We start from the raw sequence: 19201 nt of genomic DNA on the forward strand, positions 1-19201 counted from the left end.
GTCTACCCCTAATAAATAATCCTTTGTTACACTCAATTCTGAGCTAGTGTGGAATTTCTTTTAAGTGGCCGTCTCCTGTGTGTAGAAATGGTCAATAATAGCTATGTAGTCTGAAACTAAGAGAAGCCAAATTGGATCTTTCCAAAAGGTAGCTCCACAGTGCGTGAAAATAATCCATTCACTCCCAGAAACTAAGAGACCTCAATAGCATGTCTTATTTTCCCGAAAGTATCAGAGGGCATGGAGTTAGAGCGTCCATGGCCCGCTGGCATAGATTATGTCCTTCACTGATCTTGTCGGGACTACGAAGTCTGGGTTTCATGTAAGATCATCGATGGGGCGTGGTCTCACACACAGGGAAAGAAGAAGATGCAAGAGAAAAGCCCGGCTTTGCCACATCCCTGTCTACGTCCTTGATGTTGGCCAAATTGTAAAAAGTCCCTCTCCCTAGGCGCGCTGAGAAGACGAGAACTCTGGCTACGCACCAGGGGGCGCTGTTTTCCCACGGACAACGATTCTCTGGTGTGACCGTGGAGACGGTTTCGTTTTTATTTACCTCTAAGTTCCTTCCACAGCTGAACCAGATGGGTATTTTTCCTCGGTTGTTCCTCCCTTGTGATCACGCAGTGTTTGGTCCTTACAGTATTACAGGTGTTAGAGTGGCGAACTGGATCCTACCAACTTGCTGCATGGCTAAAGGCAATATACTGGAGTCCTGTACAGGGAGCGCGGAGGAGGAAAGGAAGAGGAAATAAACAGGACTAACCACACCAAATGACTGAGAGTTTACTCTCTGCATTATTGAAACTGCGCACCTAAACAGGGCTTCTGGTATAACGCATACTTAGGGCAAGCCAGGGCTAGGCATTCAGATAATTTAGGATTTTTTTTTTTAAATCTCTATGTCTTATGTGCTCAGGACTGTCAAATGTTTACAGAGGATGGTGTCTCTAAAGATGGCTCAGGCCTCCCGTCTCTTCCCAGCACCCACCACAGAGAATGTCTATCTTCCAAATTATCTAAATAAAGATGGTGGATTCATGTAGCAAAGCCCCTTGCTTGCACAAGTGCCCTGGCTGCCCCTTCCAAACAAATCGCTGTTTCTTCAGCTCTTCGTTTAGGAAAAGCCTAGAACCAGTAAAGTGGGTTGGTTGGTTGTTTTGTGATGTAGAACAATGTACATAAAACTCTAATTCATTTCTAAAAGCCATAGCTAGCTCTTGCATTCACTTTCACGTTGACACCTAGGACGGAAATTTCAAGTACCGCTAATTATATCAAGGCAGATTAACAAAGCCAGGGATTGTGAGATCCCTCCTAATACAGTGAAGAGCTATGTGGTCAGGCTCCCTGAAAGATGGCTCCTGGCCTGCTGATCCCCTCAGGGTGGAGGAGCGTGTCATGTCCGGCTCTGTCAGAAACATCCAGTTAACGAGCTGCAAGGCGAAACTTTGACATAACCAACCTCCCGGTGGTAAGTCTACTGTAAATGCATTGTCCTCCTGCCCACACTCGGTACTGCCCCATTGGAAACAAGAAGTCTGGCTTGACTTGGCTTTCCACTAAAAATATTTAAACTAAAGCAGAAGCTGACATCATCAGGACAGGCTGAGCGCCCGGTGTTTAGATTTCCAGAAATTTCCACAGGATGCTGCTTAATAACGGTAACAATGGGTTACATACAGGATTAACAGGGGGGAAGCCCAATTAAATCATCCAGACAGCTGATCTTTCTGCAAAGGGCGGGCTCTCCAGATTGGCTCTCTGACACTGTGTGCTTCGGGCACAGGGCCAAGAGTAGACACACAGTGACTCCGTTGTCTTCACCGCCCCGTGTTAGTTGGCTGGACTCATGCCCCACTTAAGTGGGAACTTCCAACAGTGCGGCTCTTTGCCTCGGAGATAACCAGCTGCGGACGGACGCTATCTGGTGGCAGGAGGCAATTAGCTCAAGGAAATAGCGCCTGCACTAAACTCAAGGTCAGGTTACCCCCTGAGATCACCGCGGGACGGGACGAAGCCAACCTGGGAAAAGCGAGCCCGGTTCACCTCTGCTGCGCGCTGCATTGCGTAACCGCTGGCTCAGGGCGCGCATTGTTTAGGGCTTGTTGACTCTCCCCACGGAATTTACTCAATAGCGCAGCTGAAACCCCGCGTTTCTCACCTAGAGCTGATGGACTTTCTCAGCAGTACGTCATTCCTACATGCTGAGGGCAGCCGAAACAGATTTTCAAGGTGAGTTTCCTGAGATCCGGGATGTGAGGTTAGAACGTTCTGGAGCGGTGGCCATATTCCCAATTCATTTTAGGCCTTGTTGGGAGGAATCCCTACACCACGGTCTATAGACACTTTTTTTTTCTTTAACGACCTCTCCTTTGAACTCATGTGTTTGGACAACCAAGCAGGACACCGTGTCTTGACCCCATCTTTGGGAGTGAGAGGGAAGCCTGGAGATAGAAAGCTCTAGAAAGAGAGAGACAGCAGACTGCTTACTGAGTCCCATTCAACCCTGTAAGGGCGAGACTTACTCTGCAGAGTCCTTGCTGACGTGGCTGACTTCTCTGCAGGGTAGCAACGGTTTACCATTTCACGGAGGTCAGGAGAAGCACCAGGACGCTGGGGAAAGAGCCAGTGTAACATATGAAAATGGGGGAAAGGTTTAGTAGAAAAAAAAAAAACAAAGGTCTGTAAGTTCAAGTCTTTCAGCAGGAGAGGAAGACTCCACAGTAAATAAGGAATAAAACAAGAATAAAAGATACTGTCTCTGTAGCTTTTGTAGCCTGTCTTGGAACTAGCTCTTGTAGACCAGGCTGGCCTTGAACTCACAGAGATCCTCCTGCCTCTGCATCCCGAGTTCTGAGGTTAAAGGCGTGCGCCACCACCACCTGGCTCCAAGATACTGATTTTACATAAACTACACCCCTCCTCCCAGGTCATTCTGACATCTCAATCTCTCACGAATGATCTACAAATATCTGTGGACTAGATCTAGGACCGCAAGCGTGTGAGAGGAAGTGACGTGCGGCCACGCCCCAGGAGTCATGGCAACAGGGGAAGAAAGACCTGGCTAACAACTGGGATCTAAAGCTCAGAAAAGGAAGCTCCTCTAAGACACTGTGCTATCGTCCGCTGTTAAGAGTGAGAATTTCTGAGCCGCAAGCAAAGGTCATCAGGTAAGGATGTGTGTAGGGTTTTTTTTTGTTCCTAAGGCCCACGTGACAGGAGACCCGACTCCTGCAAGGCCCCCTTTAACCTGCTCCTGTCCGCGGTGACACGCATGCACCTTCCTGCGCCAACAAACATACTGTCATCTTAAAATTCCAAACACAGGTCTATGGAGACTGTTTAGCTCCTGTGAGATGCTGGACTTTGAAACAAACGGCAGCCATTGGCAGCTTTTGATTGCGCTGTTTCTTCATCTTCTTTCCGGGAATTCATTATTTTCTAATATGCACCAGATGGCTTGCTTGGGTTTCGTTTGTTTAGGGTGTATGCATTTTCGGGTGAGTTTTTGAGGCCAGGGGTCAATGGCAGAGGTGGGTGTCTCTCTCCGTTGCCCCCCACCTTGTTTGGTGAGACAGTCTTCCACAGAACCCGGAGTTCCTGGGTTCATGAGGCTGCTTAGCCCTAAGGCTCCATCCGGGGTGGGCCTCTCTGCACCCCTGGTGCTGGGATTACACATGGGCACTGCCACACCCCACTTTTTATGTGGGTGCTGGGATCAGAATTCAGGTTTTCACTCTGCTCAGCGAGCCTTCTATTGGAGCCTAGGTTGCCTTGTTCTTAGCTTCAGGGACTGACCTAACTCGGGTGGCAATGGCGTGAAGGACAAACTCAGGGACACAGAAAAACTGAGTTCTGGCGGTCTGGGCCCTCTGATGGAGAAACCGCAGCACCTGAACGCTCAGCATGCTTGCTGTATAGAGTTTCACCGGGGCGGGGCTATCGCACGCAGCGTTATTACGAACAGATAAAGAGGCAGAGTTTCTGGGTTTAGCTAATCTCAGTAGTCGCCGCTTCGGTAGGGGAGCAGTCTGCAGGCCGTAAACAGCCGCCGGAGAATGCTAAGGTGGAAATTTTCCGCACACACCGTCGGCATTTGCTTTGCTCTACCCCTAACCGGAGAAGGCTTTGCCCATCATATGGGCAAATAAGAATTGGGGTTTTGAAATGGCTGGACCCATGGCAACAATACACATCCACCCAGGACTTCTTTTGATTCCCCCACGCTAAATGCCTTATTTGCAAAATGAATTATAGGGATAAAGAAAATAAAACTGATAGCTGGTTGGTTAACGATCTCCTTGATGATAATGGTGATATTGAAACACATTTTGGTCATGACTTCATCACTACTAATTTTTATATAAGATTTATCAGAGAACAGCAGTTACAGCCTAACTAAGGACTAACTGCTTTTTTCTACTACTTTGAAGATTTGGAATAAGCTGTGATTTTTTTTAATTGAGTAAAAATGTATAATGTTTAAAGTCAACCATTTCAACTATAGTTTGGGCTTTCTGGTGCTATCTTGGACTTGGAGTTTTGGTCTTGGGATATCAGATTTCCTGACGAACTGATTGCTTATTGCTCTATACAGTTTCCCTGTATTGCTAGCCCAGTGCCCTGCTCTTACAAAAAAAAAAAAATGTTATATTTTTAAAGCAACTTTGCTTTTGTCAGGGTCAGAAATAAACATAGGGCAAAACATATAGAAAGAAAATGATTTCAATCTTCCTATGTTCACTTTTATTTTTACTGTCCTGAGAGGCCTGGAAACTTCTTCTTGAATGCATGTTTCTGTAACATTCCCACTTTCTGTGGCTTGCTGTTCTTATGCATGCTATTTTGCAGAATAATTCATTAAAGAAACTGCATCTGCCCATCTTTGGCAGGATTCTGCTTTTCAACAGCATTTTGGCATTTCACTTACAAGCTTGGTACAAGACATCTAAATTAAGCAGTTACGAAACATTCTCTTTACAGGTCTGTATAGGTGCCTACAGGATGCGGCTCATTTGCTCATGTCTTTTTTTTTTAGCTCATCATACAACACACTCACGTACACATATGTTATCATGGATATACGTTGTTATAATATATATGTATATATATTTTATATCAACAGTGAACAATGGCCATAGTAGGTTAAAATCAAGACATTAATTTGTTTTAGATACGCTCCTTTCTCTCACTTTTATTCCAATTGCTAGAACAGGCAAGTCAGACTAGAATACGCCTTCCTCAGTAATTAGATCATTTGAAGCTGACCGGTTGGTGCTTGAGTTTTTGTCTGTGACTGGAAGACATCAGTTATGGAGAGGAGGCGGGGTAGGCATGGGAGTAGCTTGTTTTCAACGCAAAGCTGGGGGGACGGTGGCATCAGAGCGTCGTCGTGGTAAACAGAGTGGACAGGCCTGGTTTTATTTCTGAGAAAGTCCTCACAAGACGTTCATTATTGTCACTACATTAGAGACGAGGAGATGGAGAATCGGGGTGTCCCAGTGCGTTATTCGAGGTCAAACAGCAATGAAGAGGCAAGATTGGGATTTCAGTGCATCTCAGCTTGATGTATTGTTTAGCAATACTTTTCAGAAGGCATCCGAAATATCAGTTTGTAAAGGAAAGTTCCAGGATCCGGAAGCAAAGTGGTGTAAGGATCTGGGTTCATCTCCAGTGCGGATGTCTGGCTGCGTCACTTCCGGAGACGACTTGACTGCGGGCCTCCTAAATTGAGTTTGTTTGATTCTATGGCTTTTCAGATCTTCTCATGTGCCCTTAAATCTGTGTGATCCTTATCACCTTCCACAGATCTGAGACATTTCTCACACCGCGAGCTGGGCTCTGACAGGTGTTCCCCATGTGGCGGAAATGTGTGTTCCTAGCGCTCCGTCTCCACGCCCCTAAAATATCTGATGGCTTTTTCTTCTTTTCTCATGAGGATTAGGGCTGGGAGGGTGGCTCAGCCCGCAAATGCCTGCCTTATAGGCATAGGGACCTCCATAAAAAGCAGGGTGGTGGCAGCCATGTGTAATCTCTGTGGTAGAGAGGCAGAGACAAGGGTGTTCCTGGGCCTTGCTGAACAGCCAGCCTAGTGTGTGCAGACCAAGGGGAGACTCTGTCTGCATACAAACAAACAAACAAACAAAAAAACCAGATGTATGACTCATGAGGAGCAATGTCAGAGGTTGACCTTTGGCCTACACACACACAACCCTTCTTCTTCTTCTTCTTCTTCTTCTTCTTCTTCTTCTTCTTCTTCTTCTTCTTCTTCTTCTTCTTCTTCTCCTCCTCCTCCTCCTCCTCCTCCTCCTCTTCCTCCTCTTCTTCTCCTTCTCTTCCTTCTCCTTCTCTTCCTCCTCTTCTTCCTCTTCCTCCTCCTTCCTTCTCCTCCTCCTCCTCCTCCTTCTTTTTCTTCTTCTTTTGGCTTTTTGAGACAGGGTTTCTCTGTAGCTTTTTCTCTGTAGTCCTGGAACCAACTCTTGTAAACCAGGCTGGTCTCGAACTCACAGAGATCCGCCTGCCTCTGCCTCCCAAGTGCTGGGATTAAAGGCTTGAGCCACCACCCCCTGGCAAAAACTGTTTGCTTGTTTATGGTGTGTGTGTGGAGGGTGCCATGGTGTGCCTAAGGAAGCCAGAGGACCGCCTGCAGAAGCCGGTTCTCTCCTAGTTCAGATCATCACATTACTGGCTGGCTTCTTTACTCTGAGCTGTCTCACCAGTCCAGAGTTGCTGTTTGGGAGACATTTCTTTAAGAACTAATGTGTAAAGGAAAGAAACTGTTCTTTTGTTTGTCTAGGTAGAGGAGATACACACTTGTATGAATGGAAGCCTTTCCCCGTGGCTCACACTCACATCCCGGGCTTTCCCTACAGGAGCCTCGTGAACCATTGGGGAGCGATGGATAAAGGCAGCAGCCCCTGAGAGGCTTTATATTATCATCACTAGTGGTGGTGGTGATGGTGTGTGTGTGTGTGTGTGTGTGTGTGTGTGTGTGCGTGCGCATGCGTGCACACATGTGTGCGCTTGTGTCTATGTGTCTGTGTCTGTCTGCTCATGTGTGTCTGTGTGTGCACGTGTGTGCTTGTGTGTATGTGTGTGTGTGTAGTGGGTGAGTGCGTGCATGCAAGTAGATGTCAGGGCACAACTGTGTGGAACTGGTTCTCTCCTCCCCCTTGCTATGAGTTTCGGGGATTGAATTCAGCTTGCCAGGCTTGGACCACAGGTGCTTTCGTTCACTGAGCCACCTCCCCAGCCCTGGTCATTTCTGATTTTGATTTTGAAGGCTTTAGGAGGAGGCTGCCAAACAGAAGAAAAGGCTAAGAACCACAGGAGCAAAGGCCGGGCACACTGTGCCAGGAAACATCAGACCAGCTGGCAGCCAGATGTGGCAGATGAAAACAGGAGAGAAAAGACCTATCCCTTTGCCACCCGAAGGACGGGGCAGAGTGAGTCATCACGCTGCACTGGGCACAGGCTGAAGGAGACCACTGCAGAGGAACCAGTCACTGGAGAAAGCTGAATCAAGGCAGCAACAACAGAAGTGGTGAAGAAACTGCATCTCGGAGCTGTGGGCAAAGGGTGAGTGACAGGAAGAGGTGGGTGGTGTGTGAGAAGTGACAGAGATTCCTAGTTTGGGGGACAGTCCAGGCAGAGATCTCTGACTACTCCTCCCTATCTTCCTATGGACCGGTCCTCTCCTGTCCCTACCTCTGTTTTTTCTATGTCTTTTTGTCCTGCGAGGCTCCATCTCTGTACACTCTCTGCCTCCTGGTATCAGGTTCTCTACACATCACTTCCAGTTCCTGTTTCCTAAGGACCAACTCCTGCGTGGGCTGCATCCCATCTGCTTCCTGGTAGTTCCACATGATCCTTCTGACTTTGTGCATCTTTCATTCAGTCTCATAAAATTCTCCCATGCTCCACTCCACTATTGATTATAAAATTTGTTTCGTATTTTCCAATAAAGAGAGTCTAATGAAGCCAGTTCTTCTCTCCACGCTGTTCAAAGAGTTGCTCGTCCTGGTTGTTTATCAGAATCTTCTCAGGGGTCCAAAGTCAAACAAGCAAAGCCTGGGCTTACATCCGACTCTCTGAGGCAGATCTTTGAGGATAGGAAGCCTGGCATCTGCCTCGCTATGTTCCAGGGCAACACTGGCACACCAGCGAATGGAAGCTACCAGTAAAGTAGCAGGACAGGGGTTCTAGTAAGGTTCTCAGACAGTTCCAGTGAGCAGATGGGGTAGAAAGCACACTTTCAGTGTATAAAAACATGGCCTGGATTTATGGTGGTGCACACCTGTAACCCTGCATCTATGGCGGTGCACACCTGTGACCCTGCACCTGTGACGGTGCGCACCTGTGACCCTGCACCTGTGACGGTGCGCACCTGTGACCCTGCACCTGTGACGGTGCGCACCTGTGACCCTGCACCTGTGGCGGTGCACACCTGTGACCCTGCACCTGTGGCGGTGCACACCTGTAACCCTAGTGCTGGGGATAGGTGGACACAGGTGGATTCCAGGGGCTTGCTGGCCACGTTGGTGAACACCAGGTTCTCAAAAACCGAAGATGGATGGTAATCTTGAAGCCACCTAAAGTTGACCTCTGGCTTCCGCACACAAGTGAGCACACACACATGCACACACAAGAGGGTGTGCTAGTTGGTCTTGTCAATTTCACACAAACCTAGACATGTCTGGGAATCTCACTTGAGGAATGACCACCATTGGACTGGTCTTTTGGCAACTCTGGGCTCTTCCCTTGACTATGACTGTCACGGGAGAGCCCAGCTGCCTGTGGGCAGTGCCATGCCTTAGCAGGTGGTCCTAGGTGCTCTAAAAGCAGGCTAAGCAAACCACGGAGAGCAAGCAGCATTCCTCTGGTCTCTGCTTCAGTTCCTGCCCTGAGTTCCTGCCCTGAGTTCCTGCCCTGACTGCCCTCCACGAAGGAGTACAAATAGTAAGCTGAAATAAGTCCTTTATTTCCCAGGTTGCTTTTGGTCATGCCGCTTTATTACAGCAATAGAAAGCAAACCAAACTGGGTTAGGTGGGAGCTATAAAGGGCTGGGGGTCATGCAGCCTAATTTCAGATCAGTATGTGAGTGATTATCCAACGGGTCTCCAGAGGATGCAAAAGCTCACAGGGACAGTCTCACTCGGTGAGGACCAGTGGACTTCCGGACGGTTCCGACTACTGCTGGGACCCTGCAGCCTGCACGCTTTCTTCTCTCTCTCAATATTGGTGACTCCCTCGGCAGTTTTCAGTGTCACCTTGTCAGTCACGCATGGGACAGATGTGCTCATTCCTGGAAACTCTATGTTTTTCTCAAATATTTTCCCCTAACATTCTTTGGAAGCTGAGGCTTCTCAGGTTTCCTATCTGGGGGGGTCTGCCACTCCAGACCCTGGGAGCTGTCCTGATTCAGTGCTGACAGGATAGGAGGCAATTCACCCGTTTCCGTAAAGATGGTTTGTTAAGTTTTAAATGATATTATTGTTCTTGAAAAGGTGCGCCTATGTTTATCACTTTTTAGTTTAAACAGGATGTACCTGGCTTCACATTTGGCCAAGCTAGCAAAATGCAAGTGTTTATTTTGTTGTTGTTGTTGTTGTAGTTTAAAAGATGTTTTGATGTAAAAGGGGGGCATATTTGACATATTTTTGCCAGAGGTTAGCATTGGAGGATGGGAAAAATTGTTAGTACGGAAAAGCATGTTTGTTTTGGATGTGTAAATAAAGATGGCTGGAGCTATTTAGGACCAGCCGCTTGTGTGGAACTCATCTGGCAGGCGGACACTTCATTACTTCAAGCCAACGCCCCTTCCCTATCTCAGAACCTGAACCCAGTCTGCGACAGGACCAGGATATAAAAGAAAGCAGAACTTCAAATCCAAAGCGAGGGAGGAGACACGGGGGCAGCAAGGCAGTGAAAGCTGTCACTTCCGGCATCCTCTGCCGTCCCATCCCTCCGTAAGCCCACGGCATCTCTTAAGTAGTTCTCAGATCTTTCTGCCAGAACATGAGGGGCTCCCCAAACCAGAACAAAGCGGACTGTAGCGGGTGCTGAGAGGGGAGGATGCGGATCCGACTATGATACCTAGGGGGATTGTGCCGTCAGCCATCCTGGCAGGAACCCTACACTCTCCCTGCGCCGGCTCCAGTGCTCCGTGCTCCGCACCAAACCCACAGAGGCTCCCAATGTCCCCTGGTCACAGTCAGACAGTTAGAAAATGACAGCGCGTGAATTTACCTGGAAGCTCTCGCTCCTTACATTTAAAGTGGGCCGGAAGCCAGAGAGATTCTGTGTTTGGACAGGATAGGGAAGGGCAGAGATGTTTATGCAGCTGAGGACAGTGGGTTCAGTTTAACGCCCGAGTTGAAAGCATCCATGACCATGTCTACAGAGATAAACATTCTACATGGTCTCTACCCTATGTCTTATTTTAACACAGTTTTAGTAGAACGCATTCTTTCTTTGAGCAATTTGGTGTGGGTTTCCAATGTGGAAACATACTTAGAGGGCTCTGCTTTGGCTAACAGGAAAGTGAGGGTTCCTCAAGATATCGGTGCCATCCTAGCTCTCCCGGTAGGCATCTTCCCGAGACGCGGTGACTCTTACCTACGGCCCCAAACTCAGTTTAGAATACACCAACTACTTCTACATACCGGTTGAGCGAATGGGTCCAGGAAGCAAACAAGAGCCATATGAAGGTGACAGCTCCGTGTCTTTGTTCAGGTGGAATAAAAAGGCCAGGCGCGGGCGGGGGAGGGGGGGAGAGGCTCTCAACACCTAGAAGACCCCTCCCTGTTGTCATGGATACTCCTATGACCTACAGGAGACCAGGGCCAATCCCAGGCCTTGCTCGGCGCCTCATGCAAGCGCGTGAACCCCGTGGACAGGCCCTGACCTTTGCCAGAGGCCGCAGAAGCAAATCTGATGTCGGATGGGAGGTCACCTGGACAGCGCACGGTGCCTGTCTGACCGGCCCTCACAAATGATAAAGCCACTCAGGGGCCACACTCTGTGGTTGGCCATCTGTTTATTTTAGCATTTCTACCAGTGAGGATGAGCAACCCCAGAAGGCGATTTTCATCTGCTCAAACAATAATTATCTTATTTCTCGGCTCCTGGAGGGGAGTGGGGGGGGGCAGTTCGGCATGTCACATTACAGCCATCTTTATCCTGGTTTTCCCAAGACAGGAGGGTTTTGTGAGCAAGGAGGAGGGTTTAATGTCAGCATCCCAAAAGCCCCCAGGAAAGCCAGGGAAACTGTCACCCTCTAACTAAACAGCACAAACTTTAGGATGTTAGCTGACCTGTGACGCTTAGGACCAGACGCTGTGTGGAAACTGCCCAGAGAAACTAATCCATTATACAAAGGTGTTCTGTAGAAATCCAGTCAAAGCGTTCGTGTTTCTCCTCTCCCAGATTCAGCAAATGCGCTCAATCTCTCAGCGCAGAAAACAAATGAAAATCCAGTTAGATCACAACATTTAGTCAAATATCATTCTAAATGCTTCTGTTGGAGTATTTTTTTTAATGTGTAACTAACACTTAAATCAGATTTTGAGAAAAGATTATTTCCGTTATGTAGGTGGGCTTCATCCAGCTAGTTGAAGGTCTAAATAGAAGAAAAACAAACCAAACCAAAACAAAAGCCAAATGCTTTCTGGTCCCACAAAGGCAGCTTCCTGCCAACAGACCACTTTCACACTTCAGCCGCCCCCTTTCCTGGGCCTCAGCCCCACCTGACGAACACACTGACTCACTCTCTCTCTCTCTCTCTCTCTCTCTCTCTCTCTCTCTCTCTATTTCTGTCTCTCTCTCTTTCTTCCCCCCTCTTTGCCTCCCTACCCTCTAATCTCCAACTTATCTATATACATATGTACTTTTATATACATGTATGGGACTGATGGGGAAAACCAGATTTTTACTAGAACTATCCAGCCTGCTAAAGTTTGAATCCTTGAATGCTTAAAACAAGTTCTCCACAATTTTTAGAAATAATTACTTGTTATTCAAATATCTGTTGAATCTTCTCAAAGCTCATCATATACTTGTGTGCTTAGAACACAAAGATGGAGGGGCCTCCAACTGCAGAAACACTCGGGTTAGTTCACTGAATCCTGACTTCCACAGACTGGACGCTTCTCTGATCCTGGGTCATGATTTTTACGGTCATACCCCAAGGCCAGCCTTCCTGGCCATCTAACTCTCAATCCAGTGATTTGGAAGCCTAGAGATTTCCGTAGTGAACAGAGTCTGCGCTCTCTTTTCTCCTCCTCTTAGGTTCACGTCTCAGCAAGCTCTGTGGATCTTCATCCTTTCTGGCATCTTCCCACTTGGTCTTTCTCGGTTCTCTTGAGGGGTAAAGTAAAATGTCTTCTTCACTTTACCTTGGACTACTGTTACATGTGAATGAACATGCCCACACCATATCACAGCACCACACACACATACACACATACACTAATACACACATACACTAATACACACACTAACACATACATATACACTAACACACACACACTAATACACACTAACACATACACACATATGCACACACATACACTAATACACACACACTAACACATACATATACACTAACACACACACACTAATACACACTAGCACATGCACACACATACACTAATACACATATACTAACACATACACACGAACACACACATGCACACACATACACTAACACACACATACACTAATACACACATACTAACACATACACACTAGCACACACACACATGCACACACATACACTAATACACACACATACACTAACACACACATACACTAATGCACACATACTAACATGTATACACTAACACACACATACACTAACACATACACTAACACACACACTAATACACACTCACACATGCACACACATACACTAATACACATATACTAACACATACACATGAACACACACACATGCATACACATACACTAACACACACATACACTAACACACACATACACTAACACACACATACACTAATACACACATACTAACACATACACACTAACACACACACATGCACACACATACACTAACACACACACACACACACACACTTTATTTAGCTCCACTCAGCGTTGCGGCTCCAAGCAGCTGTCTGCTTGGCAGGTCGGCTGCATCCTTGGCGATGCTGCAGGTTTTGGAGGAACTCGATGCACAACCTCAACACAACACGCTTCGACGCTTCTGTGGAGCACTTGAGATTCTTGGCCAGTTTACAGCACACCCTCAGGACGGCACTCACAGGCTCTTGTTCCTAGAATTGATGCTGGAATCCGGACACGGCTCCAGCAGGTCCAGCTTAGGGGCAGAGCATCTGACTGCAGATAAGACTGGAACCACCCTCATGTTAGGGATTTCTTAACCTGTACTTGGCGGCTAGGGTTCCCAGGAACCTCTCTGCTCTCTTCTATGCTGGTATATTATTTGTGTTTTAATAAGTAAAGCTTGCCTGAAGATCAGAGGGCATAGCAGCCACACTAGTCAGCCATACAGGCCAGGGAGGGGTGGCTCACACCTTTGATGCCAGGACTCGGGAGACAAAGACAAAGGCAGACGGATCTTTGTGTGTTCAAGGCCACCCTGGGCTACACAAGATTAGATTTGTCTAAAAGAGAAACAAAGCTCACACAGAGGTGATCCCAGCTCTTGGGATCACATGCCTTTAATCCCAGCGCTAGGGAGGTGGAGACAGGAGTGATATGGCTGGGCAGAGAAAGGAATTTAAAGGGGAAGAGACAGGAACTCAGTGGAGTGTGGGGCCTGAGGATTCATAGAGACAGATTCTTGCCTCTTGGGTCTTAAGATTTGGTAGAGGTCAAAGGTCTCTCTAGTGGTTGGCTGCCTTGGTGTTTTGGTCTTGAGCTCGAACCCCAATATCTGTCTCTGAGTTTTTATTATTCATGCTACCCTCTTCCTGGTGACAGAGTCCTTAGGACGGAGCCTGAGGCGGGCGTGATGCCCGCACCACAGTCCTTTCACCCTCCTGTGAGGCGCTCTCTTCTCACAGGCGGCCTGACGAGGCTACACCCACAAAGACTCGCCGACATGACTGCCTGAACAAGAGCTGCAATGGTGATGCCAGCATGGATGGAGTGACCCGGGTGGCTGACCGTGAGGCCTCAGCCCTGCACACAGAGCCACAGGCAACCGAGGAACCTAGCGAGCTGGAGAAATAGCCTCCCGGGGAAGAGCACACTAGTTGTCCGACACCACCTGGTCAGCCATGAAAACACAGGAACAAATAACATTGCACAGAGCAAGCAGGTTATATTTAAGAACATATAGGCATATGTGCATGCAATAACCATTGATAAAATTAATTTTTTAGCTATAAATGTAAAAGGGAGCAAGAAATGGCATATGGGAGGATTTGGAGGAAGAACGGGAAGGAAGAAATTATGTAAGTATATTACGATCTCAAAAAAGAAAAAGAGGGAGGCAAGGCCTTCTGCAACCCTTCCCGTGTGCCACTGGGACCTTGTGTCCAGATCTCGTGTGCCTTTCTTCTCCGAAAAGAGGACTGAGGCTAGCCTGTTGGGGTGACATCTGTGTAGCCCCTCCAAGGTTTGGTGATAGCAGGTCCAGTTACCATGTCTGCCACTGCAGCTGCCCTGAGGGAAGCAGTCATCTCATCCACCCAGCTTGATTTTTCTCGTTCTTGCTCAGTTTCCTTGCTGTTCCACTGCGATGACAGATCTCATGGCTGAGGGCTTTCTTCCTTCAGAGCCTGCATCTTGTCAAGTCACTTGTGTGCCATTAGCCTTTGATAGATACTGCTGAGCGTAGGCGCTGAAGCCCGTGGATGCCTTGACTGGAACAGCTACCCTCATTCCTCAAGGGACTCATCACCGGTTACTTGATCGTACATATCCCCGGGGCTCAATGAAATCTAGAGCGGATACCTTTCCACTCTGGATACTACATGCCAGAGACTAAATTTGTGGGACTGAATAGCTCAAATTCTCAGGCTTTCTTAGCAGACTCACCCTCTATCTGACATCTATTTATCTCTCCATTTGTCTTATTTTTTCTCATCCTCTATCTGTGACAGATTGAGTTGTCATTGACACATCTTAGAATCTCACCGAAGGACTGTATTGGTTTGGCCTGTGGACATATCTGCTGGGGGTTGTCCTAACTAAGTTGTCAGACATGAGAAGACCCAGTCTGCTGTGGGCAGCACTATTCCCTTTGCCAGGGGTCCTGAACTGTGCAATAGTGGAGAATTCTAGCCAAATACAGGCGAACAAGCAAGCGAACAAGCCAGCAAGCATGCATTCATCTTTGTCTGACCTTGTCTGCTGGTGTGCTGTGACTGTTTCAAGTTCCGGTTTCCTTGACATTCCTGATATGAAGAATTGCAACTTAGGATGGTGAGATAAACTAAATCCTTCCTTACCTGAAAGTCGTTCCTGCCGGAGTAGTTGCTCACAGCAGCAGAAATGCAGCGAAGACACGTCTTAGAGGCTCTGCATCAGTCTCTGGCCCAGGCAGGGTGAGAATCCATAGCAACAGCAGCAGCAGCAGCAGCAGGAGCCTGGGAGTCAGAGTCCATCCATGTTGTGTTCAAGCTTGCTTTCCACCTTTTTTGCCACACCCCCTGCACAATATAGGTTGTTGTAGTGAGGAACTGACTGACATTCAAAAGACAGATCATGCTGCCTTCTCTCTCTCTCTCTCTCTCTCTCTCTCTCTCTCTCTCTCTCTCTCTGTGTGTGTGTGTGTGTGTGTGTATGTGTATGAAGTGTGGATGTGTGCATACCATGGCTTGTGTGCAGAGGTCATGAGACAACCTCATGACATTGGTTCTCTCCTTCTATCTTTGCAACGCGTCTGAGCATCAAATGCAGGTCATCACTTTTGGGTGGCATGCCCTTTTGTTGGCACCCACCAAGCTATCTTCCTGGTCCACTGTCTCCTACATTTGATCTATTTGTTTGACATTATTAACTAACTTCTTGCATACAGACAAAGGGCTGTGTGCTGTGTGCTCACTCCCAGGCGTCTGTGTGCACACACCTCTGCTAGAAGCTCCTGTGGCATGCCCTCAGGCCATCTATGTGTCAAGCTGTCTAGGCTTGTGTTTAATAGCTACCCAGATGTTACTCTGGATGTTTCTATGAAGATATTTTTATTCAAAATTAACAATTTGAACTGATCGGCATATTGACCAACCAATCAAATTAGTTTCTACCGCACAGTCACATGTATAAGGTTCTGGTTTAAAAGAGGTCAAATATATCATGGTAATTCCAAAAAATTGTCTCTCCTAGCCATGTTGTGTCCATCTTAGTTTGTATAAGTAGACTATGACATTTGCGTGATGGCAATATCCCACACCATCTTTCTGTTCTGAATGAGGAATATAGACCCTTTCCTCTGGCCACTTCTCTAATGCCAAGTATGAAATGAGTAACCAAATATGTTGTTCTGAATTCTGCCCCAAAGACTCTCTCCCCTGTCTTCCTGTCAGTCTTCAGCGGGTTTTTAACACAGCCCAAATCTAGCTCTGGCTAGCAGTAATGCTCCACACCTGTGTCTGTGCTAAGCCGACCATAGCTCTATCTCCCTCTGTCACTTGTCTGATCCATAGGTATGTATGGAAGGAAATATACCACTGTCGCAGATGTATAGGAACCTAGGGTATCTGCCAATGGCGTGGTAAAGGAGCCCGGGGTACCTGTTTGTGAAGTTTCTTCAGGTGTCAATCTGATGTCAGTGTGACCCGGATTGTACTCCGTCTGCGTGAAGAGAATTGCAGCTGTATTCCCACGGGCTGTGGTTTGGCAGATCTGATAGTACCCCTAATAAGCAGCTCTAGGTTCGGTCGCCTGGTGTTCCGTGGTGGGATGAAGCATCCGTGACCAGTGCCACGCTGTTTTTCTAAGCGAGGCCTCGGTTTCTGTCCACAAAAGATAGGGCTGTGCTTCAGACTCCTGTGGTTGTAGAGATTCCCTCAGCCTTCTGACCCATAGATAACGAAGAACATCAAAGCAGGGGGGTCATAGGCGTTAGAGACAGAGTGACTCTCCCGCAGCTTGGTTTGGACATCCCTGCCTTCCTCTGGGCTGCACTGATAACTGGATGGAGTGTGTGTGTGTGTGTGTGTGTGTGTGTGTGTGTGTTAAAAGAAAGAGAGAACTCAACATTCTACTTGGCTGTTATCTCCTAGCAATATCATTCACCGTACATGTGCTATCATCATATCCTGTGGGACAAGCCATCGCCCGCCCAGCCAGACTCTTCAGACTCTTCAGAGGTTCTGCCTCGAAGGCTGACCTGGAGGCCTTGGGTCGCGGTGACAGTTGGACCTGGATGAGAGCAAGCATAGGGACTTCTTATCGTACAGCCTCTGAGCCAGAGGTTCTGAACCTGTGGGTCATGACAGGGATCATGGGGGGGGGGGGGGGAGAGGAGTGTAAATGATACCTTCTCAGGGGTCACCTCAGATCACTGGAAAATAGATATTTCCATGATGATTCAGAAACAGTAGTGTAATTACAGTTATGAAGTAGCAACAAAAATGATCTGATGTATTAAAGGGAACTGTCTTAAAGGGTCACAGCATTAGGAAGTTTGAGAACCGTTGCTCTAAGTGAAGAATTTGTTTAGTTTCCAGGGAGGGTCGGGGAAAGCTGGATATTCAAGATATCAATAATAGCCAACAACGGTCCCCATGCCCGGTCCCCACTCTCCCTCTCTCAGCCCTCACTTTGACATGGTAGCTATTAGGAGGCCGGGCATTTTTCCTCCTTGTAGGTTTGCCACCTTACAATATGAAATCTTGAAAATGGTTTTCTTTCTCTTTAGCTCTGCAGCTGTGGGAGGGGGATTGTAGAGGCTTTCACGGAGACCCCCCAGGCTTTCGCAAAGTCTTTTCAGTGGACAATTCGCTCCCTTGCGTTTCTTACTCATTTTTGCAAATATTCTAGTGTCCTCAAAAACAGCATCCCAAAACCTCCCATGCTGTCATTGTTCCTGTACTGACCGCATTATAACAATAACCACTTCAAATGACAGAATCTTGGCTTCTTCCTACACCACAAGCCGATGGAGGCCAGATAGGTATTTCAGCTGTTATAGTATCATTGCAGATCAGAGGGGGGCCCGATGGCTGACCACCAGCAGTGGAGACCCATGCTTGTCTCTGGAGGTCTGCCCTCTGTGGGTGCTCCCATGACAGTGTCCTAGGTCGGCTTCTGTAGGAAACAGAAACTGAGGTGAACATTCGATGTGCTAATTTTCATTTTAGGGTAGAATTCCAGAGAAAACGAGGAGTGAGGCCGAGAATAAGGAAGAACAACTACAGAGGCGTGTGTGGCCAAGCTGGCTAGAACTCCGGGACAAACACAGCCGTTGCCCAGTCTCGCGAAGACATCTGGAAAGAAACCGCAGAAAAACAATGGCGTCTTGGGAAAGTTTGGGCTGTTGCAAGGAGAGAGGCCACTTGATCGTTCCTGGCTGCTCAACCCCAAAATACACAGTGATTAATTAAATCGCTGTTTGGCCCATTAGCTCTAGCTTCTTATTGGTTAACTCTTACATCTTAATTTAACCCATTTCTATTTATCTGTGTATCATCACGTGGCAGTGGCTTACTGGCAAGGTTTCAGCATGTCTATCTCTGGCAGCAGATCCATGGCGTCCCTCTCTCCGCCTTCCTTCTCCCAGCATTCAGTCCAGTTTTCCCTGCCTACCTAAGTTCTGCCCTATCACCAGGCCAAGGCAGGCCAAGGTTAATGAATTGGCAAATTCATTAACCAATAAAAGCAACACATAGACAGAAGGACCTCCCACACCACTGGGCAAGCAGGGGTGAAGCAGTCCTGTTCATCAACATCAACCTTCCTTGCAGATGAATCGGCGTGAGTCACGAGAAGCCGCATTCGCAGAGCAGAGACGCATCTTTAGAGACTAAATCAGGCATGGAGCAGAGGAGGAAGCGGAGTCCCCAAAAGTCACAGCGTTCAGTGGGGTGACTGCCTCTCTTCCTTTTAGTCCCTGAAGGTCAAGGGTGACTCAGAGGACTCCCCTTCTGACTCTTGTCCTCCCGTGAAAACCGAAGCCTTGGATTCAGTGCTCCGGTTGCAAAGGAGACGTTTAAAGCCGTCGTTACAGATTAATGAGCACCTAGGACAGAAACACCGTATCTCTGG

At 47.6% G+C, this 19201-nt stretch overlaps 1 protein-coding gene and 1 long non-coding RNA gene across 4 annotated transcripts in view; one reads left to right on the forward strand and one right to left on the reverse strand.

Annotated features, from left to right (window-relative positions):
- The window catches only part of Stat4 (signal transducer and activator of transcription 4), a 113664-nt gene extending 102871 nt beyond the window's left edge, over window positions 1-10793 (reverse strand). Inside the window, exons 1-3 of one of the 2 annotated variants that reach the window (XM_087902451.1) lie at window positions 10669-10793; window positions 2529-2616; window positions 557-715 (exon numbers count right to left, since the gene is read on the reverse strand). The gene's annotated coding sequence lies outside the window, so the exon portion shown is untranslated. The remainder of the gene's footprint in view (window positions 1-556; window positions 716-2528; window positions 2617-10668) is intronic. The other variant, XM_087902450.1, reaches the window with a different exon arrangement.
- Window positions 1826-18559, forward strand: LOC125414206 (uncharacterized). Of its 2 annotated transcripts, XR_015736862.1 has the most exons (8): window positions 1826-2235; window positions 2933-3173; window positions 7286-7581; window positions 8898-8961; window positions 14053-14261; window positions 14374-14907; window positions 15097-17408; window positions 18298-18559. It is a non-coding gene; the product is annotated as an uncharacterized LOC125414206 (long non-coding RNA). The 2 variants fall into 2 exon arrangements; XR_015736863.1 differs by lacking the exons at window positions 14053-14261; window positions 14374-14907; window positions 15097-17408 and having other exon boundaries at window positions 1836-2235.
- Window positions 18560-19201: the final 642 nt, after the last annotated feature.

This window comes from Myodes glareolus, chromosome 27 (genome assembly GCF_982192425.1).
Source record: "Myodes glareolus chromosome 27, mMyoGla1.1, whole genome shotgun sequence".
NCBI lineage: Eukaryota > Metazoa > Chordata > Mammalia > Rodentia > Cricetidae > Myodes > Myodes glareolus.